We start from the raw sequence: 19,235 nt of genomic DNA, 5'->3' as shown, positions 1-19,235 counted from the left end.
CACGTACTAGGATTAGTGTGAAGACTCTCAAGCCCCTTCTGGCTTGTGCAGTATCTGCATTTCCCCACATGTACTTGGGGTCAGGTTTCCACTGTGTGTGGAGAATGTTTTCCTCAGGAAAGCTCCTGTTCAGCTTCTGCGAGATCGTTTCAAAGGATGAACAGTTTCCTCAGAGATTTACAGCAAGAGGTACCATCTGAGTGTATTTTTGCTACAGTCCTTTCCCCACAGGGTTAAGAGCTTTTTGTGTATCAGTGCTTAAAATATTTTGTACTTGAAATTTCCCAAGACCCTTTAGCTCTCAAATGGAGTATTTATTGTGTATTACCAGGTATGATACCATGTATGGTACCGAGCATTCGCAGGAACATGTCTGACCACAAAGTTACAGGAACCCAGTGGGTCCGTTTGTTGTTAAAGAACTCTGGTGCTAGATAATGGTTAAAGGTTTCAGCAGAAACATACACATTTGGAAACAGTTAAAGTCTGGTCTTAAATTTTGTCTTACGTTAAATGACAGTACAAATGAGAGAATTTGGAGTTCTAGACAGCTGGAGACTTTTTCCCTCTTAGTATCTGTGTCTGAAATACAAGTTGGATATTTGGAAGACTTTGTGGAATGATTTTATATCGCTATAGTAAAATACTGTGGTATTCTGTGCAGCTGACATCCAACATTTAACAAAGAGGGTAAATCCTTGTGATTATTGAGACTTTGCTTTTGCTTCTATTTTAGTTCTTACACATGTGTTTCAACCCATTTTTTAAAGGCTTAGGGGCACAAACCTGGCAGCTACACATTTCAACGTATGAATGGAGAGAAATACCTTCAGGATCTCCAAAAGGGCTGCAGTGGCACAAACAGTATTTGAAAACTTCTTGGTAATAAATAAATAGAGAAAATCAGGTCACAATTTCTTTGGTAGCTATTTCTTCTCAGTAGTCGTATTAATATTCACAACATGAATATGCTAAAAGTCCATGAGGCATGCTCTAATTGCCCTCAAGTGAAATTCAGATCTGAGGTTTCACAGAGATGTTACAGGCTTTCAGTAGGATTATACAGGGGCTCATGGAAACTTAGTTTTAAGGGATTTGGTAGATGTTTTGAAGGCAGGGTCTGTGGGTATGGCAGAGAAGGACTGGGAATATTACAAATGCAAGTACTACCCTGGAAATGACTCTTTGTTTTTGTAAGCCTCTGAACAAGGAGGTTAGCGAGTTGGCTGCGAATGTTCTGTGGTTTCTGTTCCCTCCTTGGTAAATACAAATAAGCGCCAGTAAATCTTTATTGGTAAGCAAAGCCAAAATTGTTGGAATTACGGCGAGTTGAAATGTAGTGCCCAGAAGCAGCACTGCGGGTCCAGATCCTGGTGATGCTGGCAGAGCTGTGCCTTTCTTTTGATGTCGTTAACTCTTGCAGCAAGAGTAGAGAGATCCCAGCTTCCATGTATGCTTACCAAACTGCATTTAACCATTGGCTGTTTCATTATCTTTCCCCCGTCAGCCCTTGTGCCGCTTTATTTAGTCATCTCAGTCATACAAGGGGGGAAACAGGACCATTGACTCGTCCTGAAAGACAGTGAGACACAAAATTACAAAGATGTCTTTTTATTTCCCTCCCAGGGGATACTAGAGGCGGTGTGTTTCTGAAACAAAGACCAGGTGTTTGGCCCAGGTGGTGAAGCAAAGGAGGAGCATTTAGTCCCATGAGAGGTCCCACGGTCTTTTCAACATGGGAGCAGCCTCTGGTAAAAAAGGCCAGGAGTGATTTTAATTTTCACGCAGCCAGGGTGGCTTCAGGGGGTCTTGTTTAAGGCAATGGCAGTTGAGGGCAGTTCTTGTTCTGTGTGTGACCTCCAACCATTTCATGGTGCAAGTCCCCTTTCCTAGATAGGAGTTACGGGCTTAATTTCCCCTGAAACTGGGATAGGCTTCAAGTGGTCCTGTAGTCACCATGTTCCGTGACCAAGGCACACATTTATGGTGTGGAAATTGGACAGACAAAAGCATGGGCTGAGATGATTCCAGAGGGCACACAGGCCATCTCCGATTTTACTGAGAGGTTTGCACACCTTGTACAGGGTACACATCCTCACTGAACCTACTTATAAATATCTAAAAGGTGGATGCCAGGAGGATGGGGTCAGACACCTGCCAGTGGCGCCCAGTGACAGGACAAGGGGTAATGGGCCCAAACTGGAACACAGGAAGTTCCATCTCAACATGAGAAAAAAGTCTTTACTTTCAGGGTGGCAGAGCTCTGTGACAGGCTGCCCAGAGAGTCTGTGTAGTCTCCTTCTCTGGAGGTACTAAAAACCTGCCTGGATATGATTCTGTGCAACCCCCTATAGGTGATGCTCCTTTAGCAGGGGGGTTGGACTGGATGATCTCCAGAGGTCCCTTCCAACCCCTACTGCTCTGGAATTCAATAACCCTACTCCTAAACATTGGCCTGTGTTAGGTAGAATGTGGAACCAAAATGTAGTCCCAGAGTCAAAGCAGCTCTGTGAAAAGAGGTGGCAAAGCAGTGCAGACCAGCATAAGGTGCAGAGATCCAGTGAGCACAAGTCTTTTTACCAAGCCAGCACCAGAGGCTGTGCTGGCGTAACAGGGCAGTCAGATCTGGGACTCAGCATCTCACAGGAGGGCCGGGTGGCTCAGGGCTGCCTGGCAGGGCTTCAGCCCATACTGGTGGTGCCCAGACACAGGTAAGGGGAGCAAAAGGTTGGTCCTAGCAGCAGTGAGACCAGCCTGACTGGGGCAGAGGCTTCAGCTGCACATATCTGTGCTGTGCTGGCTGCTCTCTGGCCTCTCTCCTTCAGAGCCAGCACAACAGGTCTCAGCCCCTTTTACTGACTGGGGCAGATGAAGGCATTTTGTTTGCAGCCCTGGCCTCTCCTGATCACAAGGCACAAAAGGGGTCTTTCTGTTTGGTTGGTGGTTTTGTTGTTGTTGAAGACTGGCCTGAAAACTTTGTTATTATTGGTGCTATCTGGGCTGTGTGAAAGTGCAGCTTCAGTTATTGGCCCTGCTGCGGTATTATTCCAGATGTTTTTTCTTTACACAGCTATTAAGCAGGAAGTAGAACCAAAACCAAAGATTGATTTGAACCATTGTTTTGTCAAAAACCAGGACTGAACCTGAATTATTGTCGTCTTTTGGCTTCGCTGAATTCAGATCATCATCGGCCACAGCTGGATCCAACCCCAGCTCACACCAAACTGAAAAGAGCACAGACTCCGGCTGCACTCTTGACTAGGTGAGACTCTGAACACCAAGATTCTGCATCTTGTAACGAATGCAGCTGATGTTACCTTTATGCCAACAGCAACTTCATTTTACTGTGCATGTGTGCATATGCACACGTTTATGTATTTATCAAGTGCTGTAGCATATAACTATTTATTTTAAAGAAAAAAGCAGGCTTACAAAACCAATACTGCTTAATTGGAAGATTAATGACAGCTAAAGAAAGAACACTACTGACACAATACCAATGTTTAAGCAAACAGATCCATAGCTTTGCGCAGGCAGGACTCTCCCACACCTCAGGACACTTAGAATTTTACATTTCAAATACACAGTTTTGCCTCTATTTTGTGAAAGGCAAAAGAACTTGATTGAATGCAGACTACAAACTTGTTCACTACAAACCTAGTTAAACATGAAGTCTTGCTGGGATCAGCTTAATTGTTCCCTAAATAAAAAGGCTGCTTTGTACATAGACCATAATTTTATGTTTGCCAGATAACGAAATGTGAACCTGTCAGGAGACACAGGGATTTGTCTGTGTAGGAGTATCACTGGGCCAACTGTCTTGCCTTTTATGCGATACTGTGGTGTAAAACACCACTCCACTGGTTTCGTTTTACAGAAAACAGTCTCTGTGGTGGTATCCTGTGGGAACTGAAGTATCAAGTTCTATTTTCCCTTCAAAAGTCCAACTACACATGTACCCCGCTTCTGAAACTGCGCTCTCCATGACTGTCAGCCAGGCGCGTGGGCTGGGGGGATGCTGGGGGCATGGCAGGGGAGCTGCAGGGAAGCCGTCCAAGCAAAGCAGGAGGTGCCACTCTCTTTGCCATGGTACACACTGCCACCAGTAATACCACGGTGCTCTAAATGAGAAGTGCTGTTGGTGACAAGATTGTACACTAACTTAGTAAAAGAGGAAAATACTTTATTAGCCCATTTTTAATCTTCAGAAGTCTATGTGACACTTCTGATTATCGGACGCTGTTACTCTGGCTGCAAACTCCTATAGTTTTCTTTCAGCTTCCCTACTGCCTGCTTGAAAGTGAGAGTTGCTGTAATTAAAGCCTTTACTCCTTATATAAATGTAACTGTAAAAGATGTGGAGTTGCTATCTTCCAAAGCTACCAGACCAAGCAAATAAAGACCAAATTTCTGCAACTGTTCTCAGGTGACCTGTTTAATCTGGTTTTCTTTCTTCCTATGCCAGTCTTCTCAAAAAGCCTCTCCATGTCAGGGGCTAAGAGTCTAACCAGGGCAATGTGAAGCAGAACGGAGATGTTGGCCAGAACAGCTGGAAGGGAGATGCTGCAGCACTGCTGGGCTCCGAACCACCGGGAAGTCTGCAAACCTGGTGCAAAACAGAGCAACATAGAGGTGAAAACTGCATGGGAAGATGATTTGAGCGGCAAGGTGTCATTTATTCCCTCTGAACTACGAGAAAGAGCAGTCTCCACCCCTGTGCCCTTCACTCAAAGGCATTTAGCAGGCAGCAGTTAAGTCACCCTCTGTGCCAGGAAAAGCACTCTGCTCCATCGTGGCAGGCTCTGCACACCGTCACAGTCTGAACGTAGCTCTTGATTTTGTGGTGTCCAGAAGCCATCTTCTGAAAAGTGGTATTAAAACCTGCCTACTTATGGCGTCTGTTCAAAAGCAACAAGTCCCAAGACGTGCGTGGTTGAAGTGTCTGTGCATCACCGACAAGGTGGGTGCACCTTAATCCTGAGCCTCCTTCACATTCACCTCCTTGGTACCAGAGAGATGTCGTTGACTAGTACTGACTGTGATGCATTTATACACGTGGTGGTTGCTACTGTCCTTGCAACCACGTCAAGCTCCTCCAGCGAGACGCTCGTGCTCAGATTTTCTGCAGGAACTCCTGGGTTGCTCCCAGCTCCAGTAACTTGCCTGTCACAAAACCTAATTGGAAAACACAAGAGGCCAGATCCCCTCTAAATCTGCAAGAGCGCTGCGGGGAGGCAGGGCTACTGCTCAGCTCCCCGCACAGCTTCGCTTACAGCAGTGCTTACTTGGCATGGGCTCACGAGCGTCATGTAAAATCCTTATGGATCCTCCTGGTTCCAGTGTTCAGGATTGATGATTCTTCCTTCTCTTTTAGCATCTTGTGAATAACTTAGAATTTTTTTCATGCTAATGCAACTCCCTCTCTTCCTGTTAAATTGCCTCATTTTGTGCTATTGGAAAGCGCTTAGTCTGGATTGCTTTACTATTAGTTCCTAGCGGCTGCTGCTGCTTTCTGTATTACGTGTACGGGACAAGCATGAAATATCAGCAGAGAGCTGACACCACTTCAACCCCTAAGTGAGTGACAGTAGGAGCTCTTCCTACAGCTAGCCTCAGGTGACTTTCCTCTGTAGCGCTCAGAACCACGGGGCTGTTCGTGTGGTTAAACGTGTGGCACAGACAAGGCGGCCGTGGATAAAAACGTGGGGCTAGCGAAGCTGGCAGAAAAGTTTTGGTTTGGTTTTAACAGTATCAGGGTTTTACCTCTTGTCTTTCTGTCCTGGGAAATGAGGAATGCCTTTGCTCTGAAGACCTTGTAATCTAATGCCAGGTCTTGCTGACTTTTACTGTTGAGCTTTAGTGCCTCGTTTCATGTGTGGTCCCTTTGACTCCAGTAACACTCCTCTCAATGGCGCTGGCAGCTCCGACCCTGGAACCAAGTTGATGGTTTTCTGGGCTGAGGGTCTGGCTTTGAGATAAGACGCCATCAGCAAAGATGATAAATAATTCTGTGAGTAATCAAACATGTAAGAGCCGCCTGGTTATTATCTTTGGATTAATATCTGAGATTAGCATCTGGGAGTGAATTTCAATGCAAATGCATCCAGTCCTGTCAAGCACATGAGAGTAAATACATATTGCTGGTAAATCTACAGACTCTTTGTCTTACTGCAAACAGTAGGATGGTGTTCGACCAGCATGCCCTTTACGGCTTAGCTGCTCATCCCAGCTTTCGCTTCTTTTACACCCACAACGTGTTCCTGATAAATCTTTCACACACTTTTAAGTAATGTTCCAAGTGCTCCCAAAATGGAGGCAGCAATTAATCTCTGTCACTTTAAGCAATTATTACTGAAATCTCTAAAAGAGTGTTTCAGAATAATTAACCTTAATTAACCTTAAGCCTTAAAAGATTTTCTAGTGTTGATCAGCAGCCTGTAAGCTGCCAGTCACACATTTGTAAACGGGGCTGTCAGGCAGCTAGTGAGCTGGTACAAAGGGAGCTCTGTCTGCTTTACTGATTTCGGCTCCAGCAGAGGCACAGCACCATATATTTCAACTTGTAAACGGCGTATCTTGTTTTTTCGTTATTGTATTTCTGTGTAATACTTTCCAAACTCTATTTTATTGTATTCCACAGTTAAAAAGCCACCTGGATATTCCTTTTCTTTTCTTCTTTTTTTTTTTTTAAACTATCTCTAAGCCTTTTTGCATGTTTTTGTAATGTGTAAGACAGACTCAGACGACAGAGGTTTCAGAAGACTTGTGCAGCTGGTAGCTTTTTGATGATTTCATTTCACAATTCTTTTGGAATAAATGTGGGTACTAACGAGAACAATGAGTAAAATGTCAGTTGTACTAAATATAAGTGATCTGTTTTAGAAAAATATTAACACTTTTGTCAGTTCAGTTGCACCTGTGCATCGTTCTACGATAGCAGAGCAACAAAATAGAGCCTAACAGATGTATGGAAGTACACAAACGGGCTGAACCGAGGAAATATCATAAATCCTTTATATCAGAAGGTTCTGTGAATGCTTTAAAGACCAGCAGATGAGGGTATGTCCAGGTGTTCTTTGAACCCTGCGAGGCAATTAAAGTGAACAGTAAAAAGCTAAAGTGACAGTGCTGAACCAAACGGAGACCCACGTGTGTGATTGAGATTTACACAAAAGGAGCAGCTAGTGCCTGGGAATGGTGACTCTGCCACACGTGGGAAATGGAGGAGATGAGTATTTACAACTTTCCCCACGTGGGACAACTGGTCTTGGGGAATCTCTGTAAATATCTTCTTACAAGAGAAGTAAAATTTTATTTATCTATCTATCTGAAGCAGAACATGCACTGCCCTGCTGAAAGAAAAATGAGAGACGTGATGAGTTGAAAGAGTAGAGCCAGTTATGAGCAGCATCTAGGGTCTTCATAAAACAGTGAAATACTGAGTGCTAGAAGAGGATAATCAGTTTTATGCATTTTTAGATTAATACGAAATGCTACTCTCCCACTTCTGCTGTACAGCCTGGGTTTTAGAATGTCAAGAAAGTATTTGACATTTACAAGAGACTGCAGGCACTAATACAAATCATTTTTATCCATTTATCCATTTTAACCACCACGCTGAGTGAATTGTTGGCGCCGTGCAATTAGTCTCTGTGCTTCTTGACAATATAACGACAGATTATCGTGAATTCTATTAATAATGCAAGGTGGAAGCTCTGTTCTCCAAGGCTGTTGTTTTAGTTCTAGAAAAACAGCTAATTTCTTACAAACCTGATATAAATAGGCCAGCTGACAAGTATTCCAAAAGAACAGAATATGCTCAGAATCGTGAGATTTAAACTGACGTGTTTTTGGCAAAAAAAAAAAAAAGCAATACAGGCTGTAGTTGTCTGAAAGTTTAAAAATAGGAGCCTTTGTCATATATGGCAGGAGAGGCCAGGTTGAGTCATGATTGATGTCATTTGAAAGAACACTTTAAGCTTAGAAAATGACATCAGAATCACCAGAATTTAGTGAGATTTAGAGTGAACCCTGAAGCCAGGGTGCTGGGGATTCTGGAAGATACTTTGTGGATGATACACAGCGTGCTGCCAGACACCATCAGAGTGGAAGCCAGGAGCTACGGTACTTTCATATTACATTCATAAATGATGGCTATAATTTATTCTAATAGTCTTCATTCTTAGTCAAATGCATGTTTAGAACTGTTTCCAGTTTTTGAGACTTGGTGCAACCCCCTGTTTCAGGCTGGACAAGAGGTCTGTCACTGCCTGACCTCTCCCCTTGCTGACTTACAAAACAAGTTTCCAAGAGCAGTCGGGAGCGCTTTCCTCATTACCACAAGTCTGCAAATACAGCAGGGGCTCTTTCCATTTACTCTTCTCCAGTTTTAGTGCTCAGTTCCTGCTGACTTTACTACTGAGCATTAATAAGTCAGACTGTAACAGTACATATGTATGTTAGAAGTATTTCTTTTAGCTCCCAGGCTAAAACTAAACGTTGTCTGTCTGTCTGCTACTGCCAGTGTTAAAATGGAAGTAGCAAAACCAGAAAAGGCGCTTGGATTTCGCTTTATTAAAGATAACCAATAAACTGTGTGAGCTGGCTGTGGTCTAGGTAACCGAGAGGCTGTGCAGAGCTTTTGCTGTGCTAAGGAGTGAACCTCTCTGGAGCAACTTCTTACATTTCTCCCTTGATTTTCCACATATTGCATTTTTTTTTTTTCTCCTGAAAGTAATTTTAGTATGAAAAGGATTATGTTTAATGTAATGTGCAATGCTACTTTTGGTTTGCTCTGTTTTGCTTTTAAATAGCCTTTAACTGCAAGCACCATCTTTTCTTCCTAAAAATGATAGGTATTAGTAAAAGGAGGAGTTGTACAGTTGCTCAGCTACATGCCTTTGACAACACTTTATGCATAACCAGTGTTTGTACTAAAGGGAGTTCATTCCAGGAAAAGTCCATCGCGCAAGCAGCTCGGCGAGGAAAGCATGCCTGTTAGCTGATCGCTGCTGCTATCTGCCTTTTAGATTTGCACGCTGTGCTCGTTCCTGTTGTGTTTGAAGAGCCAAGTGGTGGATGAATTATTCCTGGTATTCCCGATTTTTACTTCAAGCCTATAAACACCTGTGTGCGACTGGCCTGCCGGAGCCGTTCTATGAAACATCTGGGTGTGCTCCAGCCCTGGGGCTACTGGCGTTCAAAACGGTCTTCCCTGATCCTGCTGCTCATTGCTGCTGCAATCGGGGGCCTGATTAAGCGCAGGAATCAGACCAGGAATCCTGTCACTCCTGCGCAGCCGGCTGTCTCAGTGGTAGAAGAGGCAGAGAGAGGGACAAGGACTCTGGTGGATTATGTGAGTTGTGAGGGTGAGGGAACTGCGTGTGCTTCCTTTGGGAGCAGAGAGTTTTTCGTGGGTCTTGTGTGTTCTGTAACACACAGAAAAGACCTGGGCTGGAGGATGAATCCTTGTGTAGTAAAAGCGAGCGTGCTCTGTGGAATCTGTACTTTCTTTGTGGCAGCTGTGGGAAGTACGTAGTGAATGAAGTAGACAACTGTAGAGAAGAAAACATGTTTCCATGATTAAGGCGCAAATGCAGCCCTAGGGAACTGGATCGTATCCCTGCTTTTGCCACAGATCTCCCGTGTGATGATCGTCACTTTGTGCATGTGGCTGCTAACTGTGTTTTTCTTGGTGCTTGGTACAGCGCAGTATAATTTGTGGAAGAGCTGAGCACTTGCAACTGCCAGCTGTAGGGAGGGGGCTGTGCTGTGACTGCAAGTGCTGCTGTGCAACGAATACTGAGAAATCAGGCACCGTGCATCTCAATGAGGCAGTCAAGGAAAGCAGAGGCAGAGATCACAAAGTCTTCCTGAGTTCAATTTATATGGCAGGGGAACAGCTTGAAAGGGCTTGTCCTCCTTAAACTCGTGTTTCTTTGATCCTGAAGTAAGAACAGCAAATTTCAAGCCAATACAGATGCAGTATTTGTGAACAATTGCTGAGTTTAAGATACTTCTGTTAATCCAAGAATTAATAAAGTTACTGTTTAGCACTTGCCAGTCCTTCATGTCTTGCTTTCTTTACGTTTTTCCAATGGAGATGATACTGTACCACTGAGCAAAAAGTCACCGAAGAACCCACTAACAAAGCAATACTGTGAGTACATACATGTTTTCACTCACTATACACAAAGCAATCACTAGAGATTCAACAGCCTGTGTGTATTTTCCCATTGTCATAACATCGTACAGTAAAAAGGTAACATCGTACAGTTAAAAGTACTACACTGTCCTGTTCTTAGAAGTTGAAAAAGACACATAAGACACTTTATGGGAAGATACTTCTTGAAGGGAAGAGTTACTCTTCTGCTTACCCTCAAAGTAAAACATGATGGTTTATGCAACATGGTTCATCTTAAAAATCACATGAAAAACATACAGCATCTAAGTACAGAGTTATCCTTATATCAAGATGGGCAAAGCAAAAAAAAGTAGCTTTCATACAAGAAATGTAGCAATGAGAAGTGGAAAGCACATAAATTCACGTATTTCTGTAGCATAAGTAGCTTTGTTAGCTTAAATATGCTTTGTCACTCCTTGATGCTGTAATCCAATGCCAAGGAAAAGTATTTGTGGGTTGTTTTTTTTTAAAGTGCCATTTATTTAGCATGTTTACCATATTTTATGAGAAAACTCTTCTATTCCCCCATTAGTTAATCACAGCTTTATACAACATTACATTTGGAAGTGTCTGTTTTATGTAACTAGAATTACACTCTGCTCCACCAAAGGTGTTAGTTACATAGGTGACTAGAAAATTACAGGAAGTTTTTTTACTTTAGTAATTGCAAACACATACTAAACTGGAAACCCAATTATTTTCTAAATTTTGTTTATTTTAGATGTAGCCTATATTTTTGTTGGAACACAGAGCCATACACTCAGGATGCACACAAGGCACCGAAAGTGGAATTCAGGCAATCCAAATCCACAAAAGCAATTCAGAAAACCTCTGCTTTACTGACTGTAAAACCTGAATTCACTTGGCTCCGTTGTTTTGGTCCTGTCAGTCTCCTAAGCGCCAAAGCTTAGGTTTCTGTGAGTACACTGATTTCCCAACTTATAGCTGTGGCTTCCTTTAACCCCATTAAAAGCCAAGTTTGCACACTTACCACTTCCTGACACCACTGCTAGCTTCCAGGAAGGATCCCACGCATGTCCTGGGCTTGTGGCTACTTTGCGATTGCCTGGGAACCCGTGGGGTTGTCTAGTAAAGTCGTGACTCCAGTGTGCTGCAGAGCCACTGCCTTACTGTTTTAAGGGTCGGCCTGTTTTATAGATGAGAATCCCAGAGGACAGGGACTGTGTCTCCCTCAGGTGTTCTGGGAGAGTCCTCAGAGCCCTGCACCTGCATGGGCACCTCCAGGCTCTGGGGGGGGCGGAACAGGTCAGAAACACCCCTGTGCTCAGCATTCCTGCTCAGCAGAGCCGAGCAGAGCACATCTGTATGTGCAAAGAAAGCAGTAAAATGTTTTGAGATTAATTTGAATATGTCCCACAGTGTAGCTTATCTAATTATCACTAAAAATGGAGATGGAAAAAATTTTTATTGTTACCAGCATGACAGACAACACTATTTCTAATTACTGTATTCTACTTCTACATAGAATAAAGTTAGGCTGAATTTATTTTTGAAGTCTCAATACAGCGAGGCTCCAAACAATTCCCTACCCCTCCTGAAGATTCTACTACTCAATCCTTCACCATTTGGAGTATTTAATTCCAGTTTCACTTATTTCAAACTGAGTGGAAATTTTGTACCAAATTAGGATAGCTAAGTCCTTCCACGCAGAAAACTACTGAGCTCACTGGATATTCTTCTGTCGTGGTGCCAAACCATACAGCAATCACGCTGAGGATACGGATGGAAGAAAGGTTGCTCTGCGCAGTAATTCCATATAGGAATCACTATCAATTACAGAGAGGATACTTTATGGGTAGTGGTAAATTATGAGGTTTCTCTTGTAAGTGAGAACATTGATTTACATGAGTAATGCAAAGGCTCACACGTAAGCCGAACTCAAACTTCAACTGTCAGCTGTAACACATCTATTTATACCACAGATCTGTGCTTAGCCACTTAGATTTAATTATAATCAGTTGCAGTGCCTCCATTTTCTGTATTTACTCAGAGAATCACATTTCTGAGGTCAAATGCAATGACAGTTATACTGTAGTTATTTGAAGACATGCTTAGTTGTACATTCTCTGTGTATCTGAGGAGAGCACTTCTGGAGAAGAAAGGATGCGTACGCCTCGTCAGTCCTTCCTTACATGAATAAAATTTCACACACATCAATTTTAGTCAGGGCATGCCCGTGCTGCACAGCACAGTGCTGAGGAGAGATAGCCAAAGCAGCTCAGAAGGAGCCAGCTTGGGTAACTGGAAGCAGTTTAACCACGCTGCTTAAAGCTGCACACTGTCTAATTTACCCTGGTTTTTAGCAAAGTAAATTAGCTTTGGCAAAGCGTTTCACAAATAGGCTAGTCTGCTTCCAGTCCATGAGCCAGCTTTGGCACCAATTTCTACATCGTACTTACTGTGCAGTACAGCACATCTAGTTGGAGATACAAAGGGCTGCTTGCAGATTTGGACCCTCACATTTTATTCTGCACTTAGTCATTTTAATGGTATGAAACTTTTACTAATTCTTAAATGTCATTGCTTCAAATTTAGTGGTGTTACTGAACCAAAATATCAAAAGAATAAAAAGCCGTTATAAATTAATCACTAAAGCATATAATTTAGGGCTTACATGCTTGCATATGCTTGTATTTACTTGACAGCAGTAGCAAACTGCTAATTGGTAGGAGATTTCTTGAGAATCTTAAGCCTAATTACTTCTGACCCCCAGCATACTAAAGCCATAATTTCCAGTGTGAAGGCTTTACCCAAACCAGAGTAAATAACAAAACTTTTACGTTAAAATCTCAGCAGAAAGATGTCATTAGTCTAACTAAAGTACATTTTAGAATCTCATGGGGACTGGATTTTTTGAAGCAAGTTTAACTTCCTGCTATCTGACAGTATTGTTGATGGACCAAACTGTGAAACAGTCAGGTGTGATTTTCCAATAGGGGCAGAATCCCCTTCCATCTCTGAGAAATCATTGCAAACTACCCAGCAAGACAGTTTTTGGGTGTCATAATCAGCAATCTTTTCAATATCAAAGCAATAGATGCTAACTTGAGATCCCCCCCAAATTACATTCAAACCATTCAGTGTTATTCTTCCCAATGCCTATGCATTTTGAAAAAGTGGCCTGTTTCACCCCCCCAGATTTACATTCCGAGCTGAATACTTGCTGGAAATCAACAGCTCTCGTAGTAAAGTGAAATATCCATTTATGCATCAATTGGATGTGAAAAGAATAGAGGGTTTTTAAAAAGAATTTTAATCTCTATTTCTGCTGGAGCTAAAAAAGAAATGAAGATGTAACAGCTAGATGCGACTTTTTCTACAACAAAACAACTAGCTAGCAAAATGTGGGAGAGCATGAGATCCTTCAGAACAACCTTAATGATCCTAAATTTCAACTAAAATGCTTGATTTTATGCAGTTATTACCAGAAGAAGAAATGGAAAAAATCAGAGGAAAAATGTACCCATATGTAGGACTCTAATATCCATGGCACAGATCTTGAGAATAATACCAGAAAATTGGCTGAATTAACTGTATCAGAATGTACACTATGCAAGAAGACATGTACACGTAACACGCAGTTCTGCTTCTCTCAATAGAAGTAATTTTGATAAAAAGGCAACTTTCCTCCCCGATTTGAAGTTTTACCATAAGTGGATTTGGAATAGAGCTACAATCCCTATTCTCACCCACACAGGACCATCCAAGTTTTGTGAAGACGTCAGTATCGTCAAAGATATTCTGTGGACTCAAAGGAGACTTGCTCTTTTATTTTGTTTTGTTTAACAGTTTGCACAGTATCATCACTATAAACCAGAAATTTAGATAAATTATTGTTCTACCGGGCACTGGATTAATGCTCAACCTCACAACATCCAACTGTTGCTCCATATTAATTTTACAGCCAGATGCTGCTCAAACCCTGTAGCCATTTGGCTTTATTCTGATCTCCGCTTCTCTCACAATTTCACATTTTCCCATATAATATTACTGTACCACCACAAATGATAGAAGCAGTCTCTTCAAAACCAGTGATTGCTCCAAGGTGCTTGAATTTCTGCTTTAAAATGACCTACAAAGAAGAGAAAACGCCCTGATGTCAGTCTTGGCTTTCTTTCTGATTATATAACGGGGGAAAAACGATTTGGATCTTTTTGTATTTTTATGTTACTTTTCATAAAAGCTATGCAGAGAATTACCCGGAATTACTACTGGTGATTGCCTGAGTAGTGAAATAGGACTAGCACAGTAATAACCAGAAGCTGAACATGTGAAAAGGACTTAAAATTCCCTTTAACTATGTAGTATCTTTTGCATGTTTGTCTTAGCACCTGGTGTGAGAATGCGGTCTGCAGGAAACAGCCAAACTCTTCTTTCATGACTTATACCACCAAGATACAGTCCAAAATACTTTCCACCAATACTTCTCATTTTTCTTCTAGGAAGAGAAATTCCTAAATGGAGACTACTTATGACATTCTATTTCTAATTGTAAACCAATCTCCCTTTCACACTCCCACCCCAAAGCAAAGAGCCAGATCCTTTCTTCCTTTTCCCCCTTGGAAAAGGAGGTAATTTTTAGAAGCCACTGGGAAAGCAAAAGGCATTCGGGCATGTCAGTAACATGCACTTGCAAAGGGTTTATCTTTGAAGACTAAAGACAGAGTTCTCAATCACAGTACAAGACACACTGGTCTGCAGATTATTTTTAATATCAAGTTATCTCAGATGTCCAGCACCACAGGCTAAAAATGTAACTCATAAGTGCAGCTGGTAGTTTTTCTTCCTGCACTTTAAAATTCTCCTTTTTTTGTTTTTCTAGCCAGAAAGTCAAAATCTTTTCTAAATTGCAAAAGTGAAAAGTGTTTCTGGATATGCCTGACTTAGAGTAAGGTGCTGTAATTTTCAGGGTGACTGCTTTGGCCACTCCACCTGGCACACACTATTTTGGATAAATATTCTGTTGTTCTTCCTTAGTTTTGTTCTAATTGAACCTTTACTTCTTTGGAGAACAATATCACTGTTGAAGTTCCATTAATTTTTATAGCATAAATCAGAATGCCTGATTTGTGCTGAAGCCTTACAATACTTTTGTATCTTTCTGATGCCTGTAGAAAAACTGTATTAACTTTGTAGTTACAATCCACTCATAAAACTAATTCAGCTAACCAATGAGCAAATTTTAAAAGATATTATGTAGCTACTATGAATACTGAATTGCTATACTATTAAGGTCAGAATAATTAAGTAGTTCAGAAAAAGCATTTTATATAAACATCAAGTATGCATATTCTTTCTTACTGAAAAAATATGAAATGTGATTTTTTTTTAATGGAGGGAAGAATCAATAAGAAAATTTAAAAATTAAGCTGGCTAAGGGAGTAATTAATACCTTGGTGACTCCTCCTGTAAAAGCCAGCATTTTAAAACAATTCAAAATTTATAGTCATATACTTACATAACTCTATTCCAGAATATCTTTCTCTGAATTTCTGATGTGATGTACACATCTTTTAGTAGCAGAGATTTCAAGACAAAATATTACATGAAGATCTGAGGCTGAGGATGCAGAAAAATAATGCAGGAATTAAAAAGAAAAACCCTTGAATGCAATGATCCCCCACTAAACTATTACAAACCTCGGAAAAACAGCCTAAGATTCACTGAAAATAAATCACACCATGTTAAGGCCCCTGGTAACTGGATCTGTATCTTGTTCTGATGCTACAAACAAAACATGAATGGATTTACTGCTTTTTAAAATCTCACTCTTCTAACCTGGTACCTCACACATTATTATGGCACAGTCACAGTCCCAAATTACCTCTTCCAAATTACACTCAGAAATATTGCAAAGACCAGGGCAGTAGTAATCAGAATGAACAAAAGGGAATAAACAACCATCTACGAACAGGGGGAAGTACAGTCTAGTAACACAGTTCATATTCTGAACTATTGTATTTTTACTGATAAAAGCTTATTAAAACACATTCAGTCTTGGACTGTAAACCATGATTCCCATCTGGAAGCCATTTCTAAAAAAGACTGTTATTGTCATTGTTCAGAAAATAACTATCCAGATATTGTTAATCTATAACTTATTAACCAAAATATTGTCCTGCTTTATTTTCCTTGAAGATTTCTGGAGTAACTGCCTCCTTGCCAGACACCCATGCAAAGCACTGCTCACCTCTTTTTCCCTTGCATTAAGTCCCATTTAAAAAATGGTCTTATTTTTTAATTTCTAGGGCCAAGACAATATGTTGCACAATGTCCCATTTTTAAAAACACTTCAGGTCACATGGCATTTTTTGAAGCACATAATTACTCAGAAAACACAGAAAAACAAACACAACACAGAAATCAGAGTCTCAGTGAAAAATGGGTAACCATTTGCTTTCTAAGGATCAGGTTTGAACATTGTTTTCCATAAAGTCATGCTTAAAGAAAAGATGTCAACAAATTCATCACGTCCTCTCCCTCTTTTTACGTTCTCCTGAAGGTCATCTCTTGAGCTGAAACCCTGCCTTCCCAGAGAACACTAGTCCCTAATTTAAAAAGACAAACAACAAACTAACAATGGATTACAAGACTTTAAGATGCATAAAAATATGTTAATAACTCCAGGCACCTCAGCATTGCATTAGTACTGATACAAAATGAAACAAACCAGCACAACTGCACTTTTTGATTTCTCTAGCTCAGCCCTTTTCACCGAAACAGTAGGGCTTTTTTTTTTTGCTATGTGAATGCCAAAAATATACAGATTTTGCAAGAAAAGAAAGCTAATGAATAATAAAAGGAAATCGATAGATATTATCTTCTTCTCTCCTGATTCTCAACTTGTCGGACAAACGGCCCATGAAGCTGTTCCACTGAAGTATTTCGCAGAAGGAATAGTTGGTATTATTTACCTTGAACGGCTCTTATATATTATGCAAGCTTCCACAACTGTTTTTTACAACTTGTATTACTGTTCTACTTTAGCAGTAATAATGTACACCCCATTGTACAATAATGTGAGGAAAAATATACAACAAAAATTGCTTACACATTCTGGCTGCAAGTTCGAGGTTGTAAAACACAAAATTTCCAGTTGCCCTTCTCTCCATGTTAACAAATTCTTCATATTCCCCATTTCTTTGTGCCAGTAACAAATGATCTCATCTTTGACTACGCTCAAGCAAACATTTCACCTACTGTTTTATGAAATGTCTTTTACATTAAAAACTAAAAACAACCTACAGTAAAAAGTCACTAGTACCTAAATGTACTGCCACTAAATTATACAATTAGCCAAACATGATGCAAATGCCATTTCTGGGTGGACTCAGTTCCTGCGCACGCTGCTGTTGAGAATTATGACTGTATTGCCTGGAAGTTTCTGCATGCTGATTTTGAGTCACCAAGAGAATACTTCCATAATTCTTTAAGTAATTACTTAACACTTTAGCTTTCAGACAAAATTTTCAAAGATATCCATTTATATTCTTGTTCTAGGAGGTATTAATAGCATTGATCAATCAAACCTGGTGAAAGCAAAAGGCGGTATTAAATAGCCTTCAGTGTGGCTAAGTGAGTTCTTAAGTGCTTATTTTTCAGTGCTCGCTGATGTAAGAAGGCATGACTTCTTGTTATCCAGCAAGACAAGCCTGAACACAACCAAGGGAATCACCCAGAGCTCAAGTACCAATGCAATAACTGCAGTAATGACTTGCTGCAGCCAATACGTGTCTGAAAACACACACAAGACTACAGAGCAGAGACTAGGAGCAGACAGCAGGTACAGAAATAGTTCCTATCACATAAGGGAACGAGTGAAGAGTTTTGGCACTGAAGAATACAGTTCCCAGAACCCAGTGAGGTGTAGGGCAGGCACAGCACAGTACTTCTGTATGAACAGGCACCCCCTGGAAGTCCCTGCGCCCACAAATTCTTGACCTTGAAGGTCAAGGAGAGAGTTCATGAGCAGAAAAATTAATGACATCTGATATCTTATGGAATGACGTGCTTCATTCCTTAACCTTCTGCTATCCCCCTTCTCCATAAAACTCCCACTGGACAAGGCTGAGGCTACTCAGGTCTAAATAACACAGTATGAACAAAACACTTAGCTGGCTGGTTGCTACAGAACGTACACCTGCCATTACCTCAGCAAGGGCCTTTATTCTGCTTTCCCCTCCATTCAGCTACCTGAGGTTTTACAAAACTTGTAGATGCTTATGTATTTCCAACACCAAAACCCTCTGTGAAACACAGTTCATGCTTGCTATCAGGTTCAAACATTACTTTGGAATGAGCATGAGGATGGGGACCAGAAGATACTGTGTGCTATAAATATTTTTCTTTAGAAATTGAATTTGATTTTATAATGCCAAAGTGCAATACTATATGCTTAAATCCTGTAGAAAGCTACCTACTCATAGGTTGAAAATAAAAATAATGGATTAAAATTTGTTTTATTATTCAATTGCAAGGTGGCAACAGTCCCTAAAATCTGAAAAACAAATGCAATCCTAGAATGCAGTAGTTGAGGAACTTCCAAAAGAGATGAAGACCATTAATGCCACTGTAATAGGTCCTGGTGAAATGATCTTTCAAATACTGTCAAATTTATTTAAGAAAAATAAGGGATACTAAGATGGTAAGAGAAATAAAGAATTTGGAGGCTGAGACTACAAAAACTAAACTTGTTTAGCCTAGCAAAGTGAAGTCTAAGAGAAAATATTCCACCTTAGAAACTGGGCATAAAATCTGAGGAAAAGTAGCTGTTGAAAAAAAATAACGAAAGGACCAGTGTTGGTGCAAGAACAAATAAGGCACAAACTAGTCATACAAACTGAGATTAGAAATGAGATGGTTTCTGGTCTTCAGAAGGGTTAGAGCAATCTTTCTATGAGTACAGCAGAGCTACAAACTCAGTATTTGCCCACCACAAAGGAAAAAGGAAAGGGGAAAAACACCACCAGCCTCTATACAATCTGTATGTAGTCTTTCAACTTCCAGTGCCAGATCCCAGCAGCATTCCTTG

This window comes from Gallinula chloropus (assembly GCF_964237585.1).
Source record: "Gallinula chloropus genome assembly, chromosome: 2".
Lineage (NCBI taxonomy): Eukaryota > Metazoa > Chordata > Aves > Gruiformes > Rallidae > Gallinula > Gallinula chloropus.
The sequence above is the reverse complement of the archived record's forward strand: the minus strand, read 5'-3'. Positions refer to the sequence as shown.